This window comes from Triturus cristatus, chromosome 10 (assembly GCF_964204655.1).
Source record: "Triturus cristatus chromosome 10, aTriCri1.1, whole genome shotgun sequence".
Taxonomy (NCBI): domain Eukaryota; kingdom Metazoa; phylum Chordata; class Amphibia; order Caudata; family Salamandridae; genus Triturus; species Triturus cristatus.
This window is the reverse complement of record NC_140593.1, coordinates 399,867,895-399,885,309: the sequence shown is the minus strand read 5'-3', so window position 1 is coordinate 399,885,309 and position 17,415 is coordinate 399,867,895.

Below are 17,415 nucleotides of genomic sequence, written 5' to 3'. Positions count from 1 at the left end.
GTCAGCAAAACACTCCACAATCTCGCCAGGGTCAGTCACATGCACACCGTCAGAATTCTGAAGCACAGGGACCACACGGTTCGCTCTCTCCTTCTTATCAAGCCATGCAATCAATTTACCCGCCTTATCCCCGACATCATACAGTCTACCTTGCTGTTCCCTGTACATTGTCTTGGCAGCATCCGTAACAAGGGATTTATATTCAAACTGTTTCAAGCTAAGGGCGTGGAGCCTATCCTGGGTGACACCTAAGTCTAGATCAGCCTCCAACTCCAGTATTTCGGCCTCCAGCTTCACGACCTCCCCATTCCCAGCTTTCTTGGTCTCGACTATTAAAGATAGGGCCTGTCCACGAATAACAGTTTTGAAGGCTTCCCACAGGGACACTGAGGACAAAACAGACCCCTCGTTCTCCAGGAAGTAGTGGTCGAGCGACTTAATGAGGCTCTTGCGAGTCTTGGGGTTGCGCAGATGCCAAGGGTTAATAGGGGCGATCCGCCCCGCGGCTTGCGTCCCCGTGTCGAAAAAAAGCCACACAGGGGAGTGATCTATAATGCCCCGGGCCAAGTGTCTTACCTCCCCAACGTGGGGGGACTGGGCCGCGGGCATGAGGAAGTAATCAAGCCTGGAGAGACTCCCATGAGCCCCGGAGTGGAAGGTGTATTGACATTGCGTCGGATGCATTAACCTCCTGCAATCCACCAAACCAAAGGTGTCCAAAAACCCACCAAGCCATGATTGGGAAACGGGAAGGGCCCTGGGGGGGTGGCGATCCAGATCGCCGGATAGCACGGAGTTGAAGTCCCCACCCATGAGGAGAAGACTATCGGGGAGTTCCAGCAACATCCGACCAACATCAGAGAAAGTGGAGGTCTGGAGGCCTGGGGGAACATATATCGTGGCTAAAGAAAGAGTCTTACCCTCCCACCTACCAGTTAGGGCGGCATAACGCCCTCTGTCGTCAAGGATGACATTATCAATCTCTAGTGGGAGGGAAGACCGGACCAGAATACCAACCCCTCTGGAACCAGTGGTGAACCCGGAGTGTGCAACCAATCGGTACCCCCACCTATTCATAGCATGACACACATTGCCGACCAAATGCGTCTCCTGCAGGAGTACCACATCAGGAGTCAAATGACGCAAATAGTGCAGTACAACACCCCGTTTAATACGATCCCCCAATCCATTGACGTTCCAAGATATCAACATCAACCCACTACCCCCATCCCCACAAGAGTTGCATGAGTCCCCCCACAGAGAGCAGGACACCTGAAGCAGAGAAAGAACCAATATGCCGCCTTGAGAAAAGAAAACACGAACACAAACACCCCCTCCCACCCCCCAACCAAAACCCGTTACAACTCCCCCCTCCCTGCACCCCTGCAGACTACAAAGCCACCCCAAAATGCAGTGTGCCTGTCGCCCTAACAATCCCATTCTACAAAAAGACCCCGGAGGAGGAGAGAGCCCCGTCTCCACCCGCCACCCGGACGCGAACTACTATAAGGCAAAATATACAAAAGATGTAGAACCCAACTGAGCAATGTCCGATTGTCAGGGTTAGGGACCAAACGGTCACTTTTTTGTAGGCTCACCACCCTCGGCACCGCCAGGGTGCCCCGTTCGATCGCCCCGACCAGGCAGGGAATCCAACCAGTCACTCACATTGTCCGGTCGCTCGAAAAAGAAGGTCCGTTCCTCGTATTCCACTCGAAGCCTGGTAGGGAAAAGCATAGCATACTTCAATCCCAGGTCCCGGAGACGTCGCTTAACCCCCTGAAAGCCTATCGTCTGTCTCTGTACAAGTTGAGTGAAGTCCGGGAAAAAATTGACAGAGGAGTTTTCAAATTTCACCTGGCCGTGCACTCTCGAAGCCTGCAAAATCGCATCACGGTCTCTGAAATGAAAAAGTTTTGCGATGATAGGCCTCGGAGGAGCGCCAGGCTTGGGCTTACCGCCCGGGACACGATGTGCACGCTCCACAGAGAAAAACTTGCCCAGTCCAGAAGGGGCAAGATGGGTAAGGATTAGATCTTCGACCAGGAGGTCAACCGATCGAGTCTCGGGATTCTCTGGAACACCTATGACGCGAATGTTGTTGCGTCTTGCCCTGTTCTCAAAATCCTCCAGCCGATGGGACATCAGGTCGTTGGCCGATTTCAGAGTGCCAAGGTCTGTTTGAAGTTCCGACACATCGGCCGTGAGGCTGGAGGTCTTCAAATCCAATGACTTCACCTTCTCGTTAGTCTTAGACAGGTCGGCCCTGATTAGAGTGACATCAATGGCGACCGTGTCAATTTTACGAGCCAGAGCCTCATACTGCTGGCCGATGGTCTCCTTCATGCTGGTGATGGCGCCCATAATGTCCTGCAGGGACAAGTCAACAGGGGCAGAAGGGTCGTCTCTGGCGTCCTCCGGGGTACTGCTGAAGAGCCCGGGGGATCCTTTGGCTTGAGTGTAACGGTCCATAACATTTGTCTGGAACAGTCCCCCACGAAGAGACGTCTTGGTCTTCCGCTTCTCAGGTTCACCCCTGCCCGTCATGTTGGAAGATGCACCCCGGAGAGGCCCGCAAGACCTGGTGAAAATGGCCGCCGGCAGGTCGGGCACCAACAGGCCAAGAAGCTGGCCCGTACGGTCCAGAGAAAGTCACGACTTGACCCAAGAGGCTATAATGAGGAGGCAGCGATGACACTAAATGGAGGCTGGATTGGTCCCCGGCCGAGCGAAACGGTCTTCCAATCAGACCATGTCAGGATCCGGAAACGAAACCGAAAGTGGGGGTACGGCCACCGATGAGGTCCCACTGCCGTTGTTGTTCAACTACGTCCCGGCTCCACAAATCACCAAGTCCCCGGCACGGCCTCCAGGTGGGCCTCAAAAGTTCAAAGTGCTGTAATTCTGGTCGCCCAAGTCCGATTCAAATTCTGGAAAGAGTTATGGACTCAGTCGAGGTTCACCTTCGAGAGTCCGTCCGAGAAATCAGGATATCATCAGGATCAATTGCGAGGAGTGGCGAGGGTCCGGGGAGCCCTGTGCTCACGCGACCATCTTGGATGCGCGCTAAGCTCCTCCCTGGAAACATTTATTAATGTGCTTAACCACAATAACTTGAATTTGAAATTTACTGCTGATATCAATAAGTCCTCTATCCAATTTTTGGACGTAGAAATCTACATTAGGGATAATGAAATTCAGACTAAGTTACACAGGAAATCAACGGCAGGGAACTCAACCCTTCACGCCAGTAGTGCTCACCCAGGTCACCTTATTAAGAGTATACCTTACGGAGAATTTCTACGTATGCGCAGAATCTGTAGTTCTAATACAGATTTAGAAAAATGCCAAGAAGAGGCCCTAGGAAGATTTTTGGCTCGTGGCTACTGCTTAAGAGAGTTAATACAGGCCAAGAACATGGCAAATAGCCACACTAGAGAGGAGTGTTTAAACACTACTGCTACATCTAAAAAAAAGAGCCTAAGAAACAATGATGAGGATCAACAAAATAGCCAAGGAGGATTTAGACTTATAACCACATACAATGTAGAAGAAAAGAAAATAAGGGGTATTATAGTAAAACATTGGCCTCTATTAAAAACGGATATAACTTTAGCCCCTCTTCTTTCCACCAATCCTCTCATTACTTTTAGAAGAGCGCCCTCAATGAGAGATGCATTAGTTAGGTCAAACCCTGAAGTAATTAATTCTACCAACTGGCTATCTAATAAATCTGGTTTTCATAAATGTATTTCATGTAGGGCGTGTAAGTTTGGCATTAACACTTCAGAATATACAAGCGTATTCGAGAAGAATCCTATTAAAATTCAAAGTCTATTTACTTGCCGCACTGACTATGCAGTATACGTTTTGGAATGTACTTGTAAAATGAAATATGTGGGTAGCACCAAGTTACAAGTGTTCAATCGTATCCTGCAACATTTAAGAGCAATAGTCAACTCTGATGATACTTATCCAGTAGCACGTCATTTCAAATTAGCCCACAATAAGAACTTGAATGATTTATGCTATTATGTAATTGACTCTGTAAAAAAGAATATAGGAGGCAGCAATAGAGAGAAACAACTTACGACAGTTGGAATCTAAGTATATTCTTCTCTTAGATACTAGAATTCCGAAGGGATTAAATACAGGAGAAGACTTACATAACTTTTTATGAAAGAATCTTTATAAGGTATTTTAGTACATTATAGGATTTATTACTCTTTTTATGTATTTACTTACCTGTAGACTATGTAGGGATAACTAGATTTAGGCTTATGGGAACATCAATACCCATTAATGTCAAGAATTTTAGATCTGGGGGATCTTAGTTGTATATAAGGATTTGTTGAAAATAGTATGTAATCATGAGAGTTTTTAGTGGATGTAATATTATCATTTTAATCCATTGAATAGATCATGTACATCAAATTAGGAACTGTTAGCCAAGAGCATCATGAGAATAGGTGTGATTTTTTCATTTTATCACTTTTTAAGCACTATTTTTTATTATTATTGTGATTTAGGATGTAATATGAAGTTATCATCATTATGTATGTGATAAATATTACCATTGCACTATGTCTACATATGGGACAACAATTATAGCACTTGCACTTTATGATGGTAAGCTACGACGTGTTTTTGAAAATGTATTTATAGAGCGCAATTCATATAACAGGGAACAGATCGTGTCACTATGGCATCAAAGGTACCCGTAATGTAGGCTTTTTTTTTATTATTAAGCTTACTTATCAGTGATATTATTTTATATATTATGAATTTTATCATACTATTTTTGATTATGTATTTAACTATGAAAATATTTGGTTTTAAAGTTATTTATATATTTATGGATTTTAACAAGTATTTCTGCAATCGAAGTATTTTGTTTAGCTCTATCTTCATTTAAAACGCGGTTGTAACTGACAACATCCAATCACGCACTGTATATAAATCATGTGTTTCACCGGGGGGTCATGTGATCAAGGCTGTGTGTCAACAGCCGAAACGAGTCATGCTGACCGTGGAGAAATAAATTAAGCATGTTAAACTTTTATGGCAATTTGTGGTCTGTACCTGTTCAGCAAGCAAGTAAAAATACAGGACTGTTGGAGAAAAAAAAAAATATATATATATATATATATCGGCTCGAGTTGCACCTTTATCCGGGAATTCACTCGCGTGTGGGTGCTCTTGTTGTGGCGGTGCCATCCACAAATCATCAACGCTCCAAATCCTTATTGTTGAAAGGAAGTAAGCACTCACGGGAGACACTCGGAAGAAATTTTATTCCGATACAGCAAACAAACGCGATTCGGCGAACTGCCTTCCTCGGTGTTTGCTCACAAACCGGGAGGCCGCCATTTTAAATGCATGCATTGGCTCTTAACATCCGTATGGCAACATGAAAAGGGGGACTTGCGCGATAATCACACAAATTCCGCCATTTACAAATGTTCAATTATAACTCATTCAATGGGACCTTATTTAGATATCTTTACAAATTCAAAGAAAATCACTTTTTTATCATAAATGTTGCAGGTCTGAACTCTGTTAAAACAATACCCAGACACACGAGTTACATTTTATATACAATGCACGCGTTTTGGCTATTCAACGAATTTCATGCCATGTATTGGCTAAAACATCCATGTGGCAACACTGAAAGCGGACTTATGCGATAATCACAAAACCCGCCATTTGTAAATATGCAGTTGTGGCTCATTCAATAAAACCATGTTTAAATACCATTTCAAATTTTAAGAGAAAATCAACATCTTAACTAAATGTTACGGGTCTAAACTCTATTAGGATAATATCCACACAGACGAATTACATTTTGTGCATAATGCACGTATTTTCACTGTCCATCAAATTTCATGCCATGTATTGGCTATGACATTACCCAATAATCACTACTGTATATCAGTTTTTTGACAGACCCAATTTCTGACCAATTTTTCTCAGAGTAAGTAAATAGGTAACTGACTCATTTGTTTGTTTTATCGGAATAAAAATTCTTCCGAGTGTCTCCCGTGAGTGCTTACTTCCTTTCAACAATAAGGAGATATATATATATATATATATATATATATATAGCGCTCAGTTCTTGCACACTCTTTTTTAATAAACGTTGGCACACCCATAGAGTTCACTTTTTCACCTTTACTGCGATTATTTGCCCATAATACAATTTTTACATCAACCATGCACAGTGGGTCAGTATGGTCAGGTCTCTGCCCACATGGGCTTTATCCCTCCTTTCTCTGACTAACGAGTCTTTCACTGACACTATTACACTTGCTTATACATATTCATTTCTCTGAGCGTCTTATGGTATTCGACCATAAAACTCATATGTATATATCCCCTTTGTGCACATTAATTCTAGTATTGTACTTATAATCCCTCAATTTGGGCTCTTTCACATTTGATATGTATTTAGGTAACCAACACAATGTTAAAAACCCGAGGGTGAAACATATGATTAATTTATGCTCTAATCCTTTTGTTTTACTTCTCTTTTTCTTTTGCTACTATTGGGTGACAATTTAACCCTAGTATAGCTTTTTACTTTCAGTTTTACCGTACTGTATTATCCCTTTTATGTTATCTATTTGAATGTTGCATAGAGAACAAATGCAAGTCGTTTGTTTGGTTGCTATAACAACCAAGCTCAACAGGCTTTTCACTATGTCTATTCTTCTTTCTGATGTTGGTTACCATGACAATGATTTAGAAAAAGTGCAACCTTATGACTATATAATCATGTCAAATAACTTTAGAACTGGATGCAGTGAACAAGGCGGCTGTGTCCGCCGAAACGCGTCTGTGCCTTTACGTTGGAATAAAACCTTTTCTTTGCTGAAATTACTCACGGAGTCGGTGCCTGTTTGTCTGGACGCTGTCAGGCTGGTATCATATATATAAACAGGATCCCGAGAGGATTACGAATTTTTACAATACCCACCCTAAACAATCCTAAACCATAACTGCTTAAAGATTGGATGAGCAATTCACATGAATGCTCAGAGAACATGTTGAACTTGCTGATTAAAAATGCATGGGAAGACCATGAAGATTTGATGACTCAAATACAGATTATACTGGATGATCTGGATAAAGAAAGTGACCAAGAGGAGGTTCGCAAAACATTGACAGCCATTGAAGAAAGAATGAAGAAATTTGAGTCGGATATCGTGAAACGTAAACAGAGTAAATTCGAGCGCGACGAACATGACTATATGATGGGAAGAATTCTCACGTTCGCGAGAAAATTTGACAAAGCAAGAAATGAACTTTCAAAGGAGAAAACCATGGGGAAAGCGGAAAAAACGCTTTATGCTTCAACTACAGATTTGAGTTCGGATTTAGAATCTGTGGACAGCAATGCATCAACTACACCAGAAGTGACTTCTTTTTCCGAGGAAATGCGCCTCATACAGATGAGTATGGAACACTCAGAAAGGGGACGACCAAGAGGAAGAGGTCGAGGAGGCTCAATCAGAGCACAAAAAGGAGACAACGCCGAAGGAAAGAAGAGTTTGGTCAGCATGGGAACACGTGGGCAACTGACAAAGAAGCAGACATGAATAATACAGCATCAGCATTAACGGTAATGAACCTATCTAAGAGAGTGTTAACCGACATTGATAGAAATGTACTTAGTTTAGGTTTGTCCTTTTGCCCCGACAGTCCTCTCGATTACGCACAAGTACGAATTGATCTGTACAAGTTTATTAGAAAATTGAAATGATGCAAAATACACACTAGCAACAAAAAAATGCAACAGGTTAATCCCTGCTCTAGGTTACCAAACACCATCACGATTGAGGACACTGCCCATAAGAATAATGATCTCTCACTCTTGAACACCTTATGTGATTTGGCTAATGAAGAACCTGATCTGACACAGTCCCTCCCTTTGTACAATAGTCCCCCAGAGTTAGTGGACCTAACAACACACAGTGAGGCTGGCACAGAACATGATCACGAACACAATCATTCTGCGAAAACTAATTTTAGACCGAAGTCTAAATATATTCCACAACTACCCAAAGATAATATCGATGTTTTCCAGGATGCTGTGATCCGTGATCTGAACAAACTCACACTGATGCATACACGTAGGAGAAATATTACGAAAGAGCAGTGGGATGCGGTAATTGCTCTACAAAAAGATGAAAACCTAGTGATCAAACCCTCTGATAAAGGGGGGAATGTGATCATTATGGATAGAGAAGCCTACGTTAAAGAAGCTAACAGACAACTCTCTGACAGTATATGTTATGAGAGAGTAGACAAGGGCTATCTGGACAAATTGCAAAAAAGATACCATCAAATGGTTGATAAATGGACCCAAGATGAGCTTCTTAACTGGGATGAAAGTAGGTTTCTTATAAACACCACACCGACTACACCCACCTTCTACCTATTGCCCAAAGTACATAAGAACCCCGTAAATCCACCGGGACGTCCCATTGTGTCTTCCAAAAACAGTCTGTTTGAGAACACTTCCATATACATTGACCACTTTCTCTTCCCTTTTGTCAGAGATCTCAGCTCCTACGTCAGGGATACCAAGGATTTTCTCCAGAAAATTGAGAATCTCCATTGGGGACCCAATTGTTGGATGGTATGCCTTGACGTAGAAAGCTTATATACGAGCATACGTCATAACGATGGGATAAGAGCCTGCCATGATTTCCTTAAAACAAGGAGCACACACCTGTCGGATCACACACACATGATCCTCCAAATGATTGAGATGTGCCTTACTGAGAATGTGTTTTTGTTTAATGGCAATCTATACAAACAAACACAGGGTACTTCTATGGGCACTTGCTTCGCTCCCAGCTACGCGAATCTTACCGTGGGCTGGTGGGAGAAGCAAGTGCTCTGGAATGAAGATATGGACAAATGGACCCGAAAGATTAATCTATGGCTAATGTACATAGACGATATCTTTTTTATTTGGGAAGGGTGTGAGAGTGAACTTTTTACCTTTTACGACACTCTCAATGAGAACAGTATGATTTACGATGGTGCACAGCCAACAAACCATACATTTTTTGGACATTAAACTTGTGGTCAGTAATAATATCTTGACAACCACCCTCTTCAGAAAAGAAACCTCTGGAAATAGCATTTTACATGCTACCAGCTGCCACCTGCCCAGCTTTAGGTGGAGTCTACCCTATGGGGAATTCCTCAAAGCAAAACGAAATTGTAGTACCGAAAAAGAATATCTAAACACCAAAGAAATGATGATAAACAGACTGAGGGAGAGGGGCTACACTGATAAAATGCTCATGAAAGGTACAAAAAAAGTAGACAATATCAGTAGAACTGAGGCCCTTTTCAAAGCATCTACAAAACCAATAAACGCCCCAACTGATTTGACACCCATTAGATTTGTAACCACCTTTTCTTCACAAACTAATCAGTTGAAGAATATTCTGAAAAACAGGTGGGACATTCTGACACAGGATAGTATGCTATCAGTCAAAATTGGATCTTGCCCTTCTTTTTCTTTTAGAAAAAGTCCATCCCTTAAAGATATGCTGGTAAATAGCCATCTGAACCCCAAAAAAGGAACTTGGCTGGAACAGGGGAAGGGATTTAAGCGGTGCAGGAAGTGTAAAGCCTGCAGCCACTCTGAAGATGTTAAAGAAGTTGTACTACAAAAAACAGGCAAATTGTGGAGGATCCCGAAAATGATCCACTGCAATACTGACCATGTAGTGTATGCCATTACATGCCCCTGTCCCAAATGGTATGTAGGGTCCACTACATTCCCAGTAAAAAAACGAATTTTGGAGCACTGGCGGGCCATAACGAATCAAGACCTTAGTTATAGTACTGCCAGGCACTTCAAGGAGCATCACTCCAGTGATTGGATGAAAGCAAAATTCTTTGCACTAGACAGTGTGCCCAAACACCCCAGAGGTGGTAATAGAGTACAATCATTGAGGCGACTCGAATCTCGTTTTATTTTACAAATAGGCAGTCTTTTTCCAATTGGTCTTAATAATGATGAGGAAATGTATTCTCATTTGTAAATATTATCGTATTGCTGTTTGCTGAAAGAGGCCTTAGGGAAATTCTCATCCCCCCCTCCCTCCCCCTCCCTCCCCCCCCCTTTTTTTCTGTTTCCCTCGCTGTAATTGTAACCAGTTTTAAAGTCTGAATCTGAATGATTCTTTACTTTTCTTGTTATTTATTCTGTTTTTTGATCTCAATTGAAATATTACGCTTTCTGTTTGTACCCCATGACCTGATACAAACATGGGTTGTTTGGTGACAGCTTGTTTTAAACATGAACATACACTAACGATTTACTATCCTTTTTTATCGTTTCTGCAGCTTGGGGCCTATGAATAGATGAATTCATCAGCAATAGTCACCGATAGAATGTACTGGCTAAGTCTTTGGTATGCGCACATTGTTCACTTAATGGAAGACCCAAGTATAGATTTGGGGTACTATACCTACAGTTGTATGCACTTATTTCCAGTTGTGGTCTTTTCCATAAATATTAGGTTTAAGCACTCCCTGGTACTTTACCAGTAGCTTTATATTGATTTTTTGACATAGATATATGTGACCACAACCCTTTCAACTCTTTCTACCTGCCATTGATCCTACTATACTACATCACCCAGCTGCAGGATTTTCGATTTAATTCTATGTATTAACAACTAGAATGTGTGAAAACTGAATATTGACTGTCACGAACAACATAAGAATCAATCATAATGTAATAATGTTTACAAGATTTGCAACCTGGTCGTTTGATATGGGATACATAAGTATAAGCATCAAATGTATCGAATGGAATTTGTTTTCAACTTTGAATGTTATTGTGTTATACGAAGGATTGAGTACCTATGAGATCAAGTCTGTCTTCACTCTTGTTTGTGCACGCTGCGACGTGCTCAGAACCAATTCCGATATGTACTTCCTGGTTCAGGAGCGAGGTCATGTGACCAAGGCTGCTTGTCAGCCGAAACGAGTCGTCTGGTGTGAATAAACTTTACACCTTCCTGCAGACTACGGAGTGGCTCGTCTTTCTTCCTAGGATATTGGGGAGAACTTCAATGCAATATATATATATATATATATACTCCACTTCCGATTCCCCTGATCAAGAGACGGACACCAACACAGAGGAAGGATCAACGATTCGGTCTAGGTTTATTCAAGTATACGCAGTAACGCATTTCGGCACTTCCTGCCTTGCTCACACTTTTTTTTAAAAGCTTCCTGCTCTTGAAAAAAGTATTTCAAACATTCACAATTTGCGAATGCATTACCACCAACTTTGAGTTGGTGGTAAAATATCAAGGTTTTGTGACCTCATTTTGGTCGTAAAATATCAAGGTTTTGCGACCTCATTTTGGTCGTAAAACCTCGATAAATAACACTGAATATTGCTATTTGGAAGGGACGCCCTAATCACTCCCCTTTCACAAAGCAATTTCTACACCCAAACTGCAATTCTGGAGAATCGTAGTTTGGGTGTTTGTACATCAGGAAAAGCATTTTTGGATGCCCCAAATGGCCTGATTTAGCGATTCGGGTCGTTTGCAAATACAGAATGGCTTCACGCACACAGCTCTTAATGTGTGAGTTATAGCTTCCATGGCTGTTGTGAGAGTTATGGATTGGGGTGCTAGCCACAACTGGGGAGTTTCTGTGGTTTTTTGGTTCGCTGTTTAACTAAAAATGTAAATAAATCCAGTACTTGTATAGCGCACGAATCACCCCCGAAGGGGTTTCTCGGCGCTGAGGGCCGTTGGGAAGATTAAGCGAGCTATTGCCCAGAGTCGCATGGTGCTGGGCAGACCCCTGCCGCCGGAGCCGGGGATCGAACCGTGATCCCCAGTGTTCAGCGTCAGTCGCCCTGGCCGCTGCGCCACACCTCTTCCCTAACACTTCAGTTTTGCAGTGCTTTTCAGAGTTAAATTAAAGGTTATTTTTAAACATGTTAAGTTTGATAAGCATAACTTCCCTATAATTCTTTAGAGAATTATTTTGTTTTTTGCAACGTTGGTGAGGAGCAGCCAGATATATAATAAAGATTTGCAATTTTTCGTTATTGATGGAATTTCCTGAAACATTTTTCCCCAAACCAGTCTTTATTTTGCACTCGGTGCACTGGAGTGCTAAGATACTCAGGTGGAGATAGTTTCGTATTGCGTCCAGCAGGACCTCTTACAAAACATTCTGCTGTGGCTCTCTTTACCGGCATCCTAGCGTTTCCTCTGTTCCTTCCTCTCTTGTTTCGACACAAGTTGCCGTTGGTCCTGAAAGAGTTGTGTCTTTTCTGTCCCCACTCAAGTTTTAGTCATTTAGTCCAACAGCCTGTATGTATCCCTTGTGGTGTTTTGTATTTTTTCTCTAGGGTTTTGTATGAAAAATTCCCACAGAATTGAATCTTTTAATGCTTTGTGTTTTTTATCACCGATAATGTTCCCTGTGCAGAGAACATTCTCTGCCTCTTCTGGAGCCTGAGAGGTTTCAGTAAACTCTTCAATAATTACCTCAGTCAGTCTTTAGTACAGACAGGTTCAGTTTCCCTAGGCCTCACAATATGATGGATGTCCCTCTTGTTGATGTGTGACAGGCACTTTTGTGGTATTGTGGAAGGTTACCTGAAGTCTCAGCTCTTTTACTTTGAAAAACCATTGGACAACAGAGGAAATTCTGCACTTGTCACAAAGAGTGTTGAGTCCGCAGTCTTGCAATCAACGCCTCGAATATGGGGTCCACCAAAGCACCTCCATCAGCCTCATGTTGTTAATTATGTCCATGTTGGCCCCTCACCCCGCTGGTTCACTTTTTCCACTTCTCCCTCGTCTCTTATGCTGAAGACACCCAACTTATCTCTATCAGCAACAATCGTTCATGCACCCAGCACACATTTAAATTCTTTTTAGACTGGGGGATCTGCAGCTCTTCCCGCTTCTGGTCGGCTTTCATTCTCTCAGACTGCATTCAGACAGTCTCCCTCTCTCGGTATCATACCAACTCCTGTCTCGAATATGGGGTCCCCCACAAGCACCTCCATCAGCCTCATGTTACTGATTATGTACATGTTGGCCCGTCATCTAGCTGGTTCACTTTTTCCACTTCTTCCTCGTCTCTTATGCTGAATGTGAGAAGTTGGCCTGGTATATGCTGACCACTAATTAAAGTGGGCACCTTGTACCAGTCCAAACAACCCTTATTGGTGATTAGGTTCAAGACAACCTTTATTGAAAGCTATCCTAGTGGTAGCTATGGAGAGCAGCCTTCAGGCTAAGTCTCGAAGGAATGTAAAGCAGCTTGGTTTACCAGATTTTAACCTCCTGAATGACCAAATGAAAGGTGAACCACACAAGGCATATATCAAATATATGTATTTATTACTAAACACTCTCTACTAACCTCTTTATGAGATTAGAGAACAAAGCACACAATATTAAATCACTAGAACAACAGTAAATAGCACAATACACAGTGGGCTCCAGGGAGAGACCAAACCACATACTAAGAAAGTGATATAACAACCACGACTTGACTAGACACTTTGCCTAGAGCACTTAGAATCACTGGGACCCCAAGGAACCACCCAAGGTAGTGACACAGGGGACCCACAGAGGACGGGTGCAGTGTGTGAACACAGGCGCGAGCTTCGTACAACTCCGTACCCGGTTACCTATCCCAGAGGAGCCGGTTGCATAGGGGTCAAGTGATGTCGGAAATCTTCGTAGTTTTCAATGGCGTGATGCGGAAAATTGCTGCTGCCGTGAAGATGAAAAGTGTCCAGTGTGATCCAAGCCTGGATCGGAGATGAGAAGAACCTGAAAGTAGAGGGGACAGAGTCTGGGTCACTTCACAGTGACCAGGGGCACGATAGACAAAAGCCCAACGATGTCGGGTGATTCAGGTGAGAAGAGGTGAAGCTTGACTCTGCAGCCATGGGGACCAGGAGACGTCGACGACGACCAAAGTCCGGAGGTGAGCTGTCCCACGAAGGATGTCGAGTGCTCGGGGGTCAGTGTCCAGATTGAACACCAACAAGCCTTGGCAACTGCAACCCACGCGGGCAGAGGAAAGATGCTTCGGTGAGGACCAGCAAGGTCCTGGGGACTCTCCAAGCTATGGAGAGTCAAGGCATGTATGGAGCAACCAGGAAAGCCCACACAAATTCAAAGTTACCGTCACAGGGACCCACAGGTCAACGGACCAGGGATCGCGAAGGGACCTCAAGCTGAATCACTAAATACAAGCCCACGGAACACTAGTGGAGTGTAGGCTGAAAATCTTTGGTGGAATTACTGCTCGGGGTCAGGACTACAAGTAGCCCAAAGTACAACCTCAGGGACCGCTAAAATGCATATGCTGCTACAAATGTACGCGGTGCACAGGGGTTCGGGTTGCACGGTCCCCACGAAGGATATGGGCCTCAGAATTGCTGAGAGCACATATCAACCTCGGGGACCTCGGGAAGCCACCTCCTGTGTTGCAGAAATCTTCGGAGTCCTCAGGAGCTCAAGAGATGCAAACCAGTCAGATGTGTTTTAGGTGCCTGCCTTGCAGGGGAGTAACTCCTTTACTCCAAGGGAGATTCTTCAGTCATCCATCATCGTGCAGATCGTCGAAGTACTTGGTTTCTGTAGCAGAGTTTAGTCCAGGTAAAATCTAAAGTCCTGTAGTCAGGGGTTCCTACTTTATACCCCAGGCAGGGTGGGACAAACTCTGGGGACCCACCTATGGGAGGGCAGGACAGAGGGGTGGCTACACCCATGTCCTATGTCCAGTTTCACACCAGAGTAGGAGCAAATGGCACCTGCAACTGGTTTGAGCTGGACTATGCACAGGGACACCAAATGTGCCCCCCGTGCAGACATCAAAGCACTCTCCGAGTGCACCCACCCAGCCCCAATACACTAGAGCCTGTCTGGGAGGTGGTCACACCTCCCTGTGACAGGAAACCTATTGTCAGGCACTTCTCCGCTCAAGTTTACTCCAGCAGCAGGCGGGCCAACTCGTGTCTGTGGCTGGCAGCATCCATTTTGTGATGCCCAGGTCGAGAAAGCTGGTACCGAGTAGCCTGGTATGTCACATTTGCCCCTCTAGGAGGGTGGAATCATACCTCCCCCGCCAATTACTGGTATGATTCCAAGGTGTTTGACACCAAACACAACATGTTTCCATGCAGCCGTTTAAAAGTTAGCATTTACCGCGAGGTTATAATGCACTTAAGTATATATGGTTGGTTGCATCACAAACAACCCCGGCAAATAGGTCCCGAAGGCTGCAGAGGGGCTCTGCTTATTCAGGTTCACCCTCTCACATAAAACCCAGCACCCTGACTTCAGAATTGATAAGGCCTGCCATAGGGGTGACTGATAGATTTTATTTGTGAAGTGATATAGAATAAATATAGTGAACCTATATCTAAGTAAGGGGTGCATGCACCACCTTACACAAGCTGCTGTAGCAGACCTGTGGGGTCATTTTGAATGATCTCCAAGGGGTGGCATAATACATGCTGCAGCCCCTGAGAGGCCTCTGGGGTACCTATGCCCTGGGTACATAGTATACCATATACTAGGGACTGATAAGGGTACCCTAGAATCCAGTGTACCTAAAGTACATGCAATCAATTTAGAGGAGAAAGCAGCTAGACTGGGGTCCTGGATAGCAGGATCCCAGTCTATCTAAGTCAAAAACAGTGAAACATCAGCAAAAAGCGGGGGTAACTATAAGAAGCAGATCCTGTCTCCTACACTGAAGACACCCAACTTATCTCTATCAGCAACAATCTTTCATGCACCCAGCACACATTTAAATCCTTTCTCTTCTAGTATCTACCTTGATGCATCTGGGCAGCCTCAAATTAAAATTCCAATAAAGCGGAACTCCTCATCTTCAAGGAAGTCCCTTCTCAGGATAGTCTACCTGGAGGCTAGCTTAACTAGGTCAGGCCCCCCTCGCCCATTCCTGCCAAACCAGTAAAGAACTTATGGATCACATTAGACCTGGATCTCTTCTCTTTCAAATCTCAAATCACCAAATCCCTGGCACCTTCTTTAAAATCCACAATTCTCTGCCTATTTGTTCTCTTAAGGCAGTAAAGCACTTCTTTATTACCGTTCGACATGCCATTGGGAAAGCTTTGTATGTAGGTCTGTTTAATTATTTATTATCAAATCTTCAGATTATCCAAAACGTGGCAGCTGGGCTCATTTTCAAAATATCAAGCTATCAGTCAGTCTCCTTACATCTTAGAGACTTTCACTGGTTTACAGTCTACAATAGAATTAGATTCAAAACTCTAATTAGCCCTTTTAGAGCCCATTTCAAACCACGAGCTAGCTAATCGCACATTCTATAGCAATATGTCCCGACAAAGTCTCAGATAAGAAGGGGCAAACCTCCTCAAAGTCCTATGGATCCACCGATCCATGATTTGCGGTCACACCTTTGCATATTTAGCAGCCAAATGCTGAAATTCCCACTCGACACACTTCCGTTCCACCCCAGCTAAACTTACCTTTTGTGAACAGATGAAAAGATAGCTGTTGGAAGCCGAGTTGCTTTTTCCTACTGCCTATCCTGTGTTTGTAGTGCTGGAACCCTCCAGGTTTCAGGGTAGCTGCTCTCACTATACAAAACCCTATCCATGCACTCATGAAGAAACCCTTTCCCTAACTTGTACCACTTTGTATGGTGTTCCCTTGCCCATCTCTACCTAGAAATTGAGTTATTCATGTCCCCTACAGGAATAATTCCACAACCTTTTTCAAGGCGAGGTTGTGTTGGGACATATTTTATGACTATCCATAAACCTGGACATTTGGGTGTGTTCACAAATTCCTGCCATTTCCACTATGGAATGCTTACTTCCAGCAAACAAATGTAGAGCTACTTACAGAGAAACCACAGTTTGAGTAAAAGAATTTACAAGCATGAAACAAACTTTGGTGAATTGCAAAAACTGGTTTGCATTCATACATTAAGCTATATGCATAGCTACGTCATACTTACATGTGGAAATTGCTTTGTAATTATGGATCATTTAAGTTGGTTTCTCCTCCATTTTCGCACTCCTTTCTAAATCCCTGTACATCTACAAATATAGCCAGAAAAAACAGCATAGTTCTAAATGACGCTGCTGTGCAAAAGCATGCCCTTCATCTCTCGTGAACTGTATGCCCACGCCCAGATGCTTGTTATCACAATTCAACAGAAGAATAGGGTTTCAGTCAATACTATTTCTCTCTTCAACCCACATGGTACATAAGTCCTTAAGACCTTCTGTGAGAATGTGGGTTTGTGTTAAGTCCAATTGAATTTTGACAGATTAGGCTTTTGGGCCTTGTACATTGCTAGCCCTTCTTTTTTACTTACAAGGTT